This window comes from Prunus avium, chromosome 8 (genome assembly GCF_965620075.1).
Source record: "Prunus avium chromosome 8, drPruAviu1.hap1.1, whole genome shotgun sequence".
Taxonomy (NCBI): domain Eukaryota; kingdom Viridiplantae; phylum Streptophyta; class Magnoliopsida; order Rosales; family Rosaceae; genus Prunus; species Prunus avium.
Window position 1 is genome coordinate 19,179,789 of NC_142291.1, and position 5,012 is coordinate 19,184,800.

At 40.0% G+C, this 5,012-nt stretch overlaps 1 non-coding gene across 1 annotated transcript; it reads right to left on the reverse strand.

The window, feature by feature from the left end:
* Nucleotides 1-4,368: 4,368 nt before the first annotated feature.
* LOC148292304 (small nucleolar RNA R71) lies at nt 4,369-4,475 on the reverse strand. Its single transcript, XR_015827165.1, has one exon. It is a non-coding gene; the product is annotated as a small nucleolar RNA R71 (small nucleolar RNA).
* Between the last annotated feature and the right edge of the window lie 537 nt (nt 4,476-5,012).

The following is a 5,012-nucleotide window of genomic DNA, read 5'->3' on the forward strand; positions in this document are numbered from 1 at the left end:
ACCTATTGATTTCGGATCGAGCCCAAAACTTGGGCAACATCATAATATGGTGGGAGGAGTCATTTGGTGAGTTTTGAGTGAAATCCAATCGCTGGAAGTATGGAATACACCAACTACTCCAATTAGGAACGAACTGCCGTTGAACTTGAATTGTCCAATTTCTCACACCTATTGATTTCGGATCGAGCCCAAAACTTGGGCAACATCATAATATGGTGGGAGGAGTCGTTTGATGAGTTTTGAGTGAAATCCAATCGCTAGAAGTATGGAATACACCAACCACTCCAATTTGGAACGAACTGTCCTTGAAATTGAATTGACCAATTTCTCACACCTATTGATTTCGGATCGATTCCAAAACTTGGGCAACATCATAATATGGTGGGAGGAGTCATTTGGTGAGTTTTGAGTGAAATCCAATCGCTAGAAGTACGGAATACACCAACCACTCCAATTAGGAACGAACTGCCGTTGAACTTGAATTGTCCAATTTGGAACACCTATTGATTTCGGATCGAGCCCAAAACTTGGGCAACATCATAATATGGTGGGAGGAGTCATTTGGTGAGTTTTGAGTGAAATCCAATAGCTAGAATTATGGAATACACCAACCACTCCCATTAGGAACGAACTGCCGTTGAACTTGAATTGTCCAATTTGGAACACCTATTAATTTCGGATCGAGCCCAAAACTTGGGCAACATCATAATATGGTGGGCGGAGTCATTTGGTGAGTTTTGAGTGAAATCCAATCGCTAGAAGTATGGAATACACCAACCACTCCATTTAGGAACGAACTGCCGTTGAATTTGAATTTTCCAATGTCTCACACCTATTGATTTCGGATCGAGCCCAAAACTTGGGCAACATCATAATATGGTGGAAGGAGTCATTTGTTGAGTTTTGAGGGAAATCCAATCGCTAGAAGTATGGAATACACCTACCACTCCCATTAGGAACGAACTGCCGTTCAACTTGAATTGTCCAATTTCTCACACCTATTGATTTCGGATCGAACCCCAAACTTGTGCAACATCATATTATGGTGGGAGGAGTCATTTGGTGAGTTTTGAGTGAAATCCAATCGCTAGAAGTATGGAATACACCAACCACTCCAATTAGGAACGAACTGCCGTTGAACTTGAATTGTCCAATTTCTCACACCTATTGACTTCGGATCGAGCCCCAAACTTGGGCAACATCATAATATGGTGGGAGGAGTCATTTGGTGAGTTTTGAGTGAAATCCAATCTCTAGAAGTATGGAATACACCAACCACTCCAATTAGGAACGAACTGCCGTTGAACTTGAATTGTCCAATTTGGAACACCTATTGATTTCGGATCGAGCCCAAAACTTGGACAACATCATAATATGGTGGGAGGAGTCATTGATCGGTTCATAATTGTATATCATTTTGTACCTTTCTAGCTTATGATTTGGTTATGTTATTGAGTTAAACTTGTGCTTTTATTCCATTTTCTGTTTTGATAAGTCCATAATTTCATACACTTGCATGCCTTCTTTACTTAGTGATTTTGCTTAGTTTCTCTTTATTTTGAGTCACTTACCTCTATTTGTGTGTTTTGTAGGTTAAGATAGCAAGAGATCACATTTGATGCAATCCATGCATGTTAAGGGCTGATTGGCAAAGAGCAAGAGCTTAAAGACAAAACCAAAGTTGGGCCACACTTCTTGTCAGTCCAGTTTCGTAAGTCACCTTGCAGGTCTCATTTCAGCAATCTGGACAACTCGGATGAGGAGACATTATTCATAGAAGTTGTTCAATTGGGTGTCTAGTATAACATATCCAAAATTCAGCCCAATTGAACATATGTGGAGTCCTTAGCCCGTCCAACACTGAACCATGCTCAGGAGGATTTGCAGCTGCCAGCTTTGAGCCTTGTCTCCTCCTTTGAGCCATGTGCCTCACCCATGCTGCAACTGACTTTGGATCCAACATAATGAGTGAAGTGGGGAGACATTCCAGCTATGAAATTCTAAAGGATCAAGTTGGTACATGCTGGAGTTATTATAGAGAAAGCATGTGCATGCATGTAAAGCATAAATGAAATGAAGTCAACTCCAGTCTCTGTTCGGCAGCCAAATTGTAAGGCCCAAAACGCATACTTCGACTGCTCCGATGGGAATACTTGCTTCATATAAGTTGTTCCAATGGGTGTCTACTATAACATATCCAAATTTGAGCCCCATTGGATAAGTTTTGAAACCTCTGGCCTTCCTACACCAAGTCTGGTTCAGAAGACTCGTTTTTGTTCAACAACCAAAAGAACACCACATGGGTTGGCAGCAAAAGGCAGCCACAATTGATCACCTTTGATCCCATGTGAAGAAAGCTTGAGGTGCAGCAAAAGAAGTATGGGATGGGATTGATTCCAACCACACTAACATAGACAAGATGAAGTGGGAGTTATGGGTTGTATTAAATGAGGAATGGTGGTGTTGGATTTCATCATGATGTTCCTCCCTCTTAGCCCTATAAATAGAGGAGTCTTCAAGCTACAAAATTCACTTCAGCCATCCTCCACACTTCCGTCATCCAGAAATCATCCTCATACATTCCCACAACCCCAAACACTCAAGCAATCAACCCAATACTCTAAACTGCCCCAAAATCACCAAAACAGCTCCAGAAAACCTCCCTTCCATTTCCCTACGAATTTCCTCTTTCTCAGCCATCACCACTCACTCAAGCTCATCTCAAATCACCTCCATATCCTTCATACATCCTTCTAGACGTGGAGAAGCTCTTGGAGAAGCATTGGACACTACAAGAACTTCAGAAAAGGGTTTTTCTACTCTTATGGCATTCATTATGTTTTCCCATTTCTATTTTAGTTTCTTTTCCATTATGAGTAGCTAAATCCATAACTAGGGCTTCGATGTAACCTAACATGAATATTCTGGGTTTATAAGTTTGGAGTTTCAAGTTTGATTCATGATTCATGTTCTTATTCATTATGCTTATAAGTTAACATGCTTGTTTGAATGATTGATCACCATTAGAACTTGTTTGTTAACTATATTGGTTTGAATTAAGAGTAGACACCATGCTTTAATTCGAATTGAACTATGAATAGGAAGAGTATGTATGGACATTCGACAACAGGGATTAGATACATGCTTGGTTGTTTAAATTGTTCTACTATGCTTAATGGGTTCCTAATGCTTAATTTTAGGTTAGACAACAAATGATCAAATTAGGGAATTAGGAACACAAGGTTAGGACCAAACACCATGGCCTAATCATACTTTAGCTAGAATCAATCTTTGAATTTGAATTAGACTTGTTACTTGACTCCATATAACCCAGAATTGAATTTTTATGGTGATTCGAATGCCCTAGTCTCCAAATCTGTTTTCCAACTCTTAAAACCACTCTTTGTTACACTTGTTTATTTGCTTTCATTTGCAATTTCAGTTTGCTCACTTCCTTTCACAATCACAATCACTCTCACTTTAATTTCTGTTTTAGACTTAACTTCCTAACTTCTTGAATTCGGTAATCTACGTACATAACTAATTTGAACTTCTCAGTCTTCGTGGGTACGACCTCGTACTTGTCTTGCTATACTACTAATTGCCCCGTACAATTGCGAGTTAACATAATAATTAACAACAAATTTTGGCGCCGTTGCCGGGGACTGAACGAAAGTTCTTCCCTGGTTGCCCAAGGTTACCCTATTCTTTTTAGTGTTTCTAATTAATCTAATTTTCTGTTTCAGGTAGTTTATGTCTAAAAGACCGTTCCTTGAACAAGTGAGGTCTTCGTTCCAACGCTCCAGATCTTTGAACGCAGGACCATCGTTGCAACCCAACCGGGTGATCTCTGAAGTTCATAATCGTCTAGAAAGAGAGTTGTCAACTGCAAAAGAGCAAGCTCTTGCCACATTTACAAGTATTGCTCTCCACACTGAACTTCCTGGTTCTTCACCTTCAAATTCGGAAGCAAGTTCAGACCAAGAAGAAGAAGAAGAAGAGATGGCTGCCAATGAGTTCATGGGAGAACTTGATATCCCAACAATTCCAGCATCTCCTTCAAGCATTTTGCTGCCCACTGTAGCTCGAAATTATGAGCTTAAATCTTCTCATCTTAATATGCTGCCTTCCTTTTATGGTTTACCTAATGAAGATCCATTAACTCATATAAAGGATATTTTTAATGTTGTGAGTTCTTTTCCCTTGACAGGTGTGACAGAAGATCAACTTCGAATGAGAGTGTTTCCATACACTTTGAAGGATAAGGCGAAATATTGGTTGAATTCTTTGAAGCCTGGTTCACTCACTACATGGGCTGCCATTCAAAAGAAGTTCTTGGAGAAATACTTCTCCACGCAAAAGACCGACATGCTTAGGGATAAGATCTTGTTATTTGCACAGCAAGATGATGAATCGTTTTGTGAAGCATGGGAGAGATTCAATGGGCTGCTCAACCAATGTCCTCATCATGGGATTCCATTGAAGCTTCAAATGCGTATGTTTTATAAAGGGCTAACCCCTTCTAGTCATAATATAGTCACCAATTTTGCAGGTGGTTCTTTTAAAACCAAAACTCCAGAAGAAACATACGAACTCTTTGAGGAGATAGCAATGGAGACCCAACATACGGATACAAGAGGTAAACGTGTTATTAGTGGTTCTAATGATGCTTCTAGTGTGCAGATTTCAAAACTGGAACAAAAGCTAGATGCTCTTCTTGCATTAAACTCAAGAAGCCCTCCGAAGGAAGTGTGTAGTATTTGCGAAACTCCTGACCATGCTACCATAGCTTGTCCACTTGGGGCTGGATATCCAGAATTTGTGTAAGAGCAAGCTAAGTTGGTAAATTCCTACAACCAAGGTCCAAGAAATGATCCATACTCTCAAAGTTATAATCCAGGTTGGAGGAATCATCCAAACTTTTCATGGAGGAATACTCAGAATCAAGCCAATCCAAACTACACAAGCTACCATTGCCAAATTGGAAGTTCAAATAGGCCAATTAGCTGCTG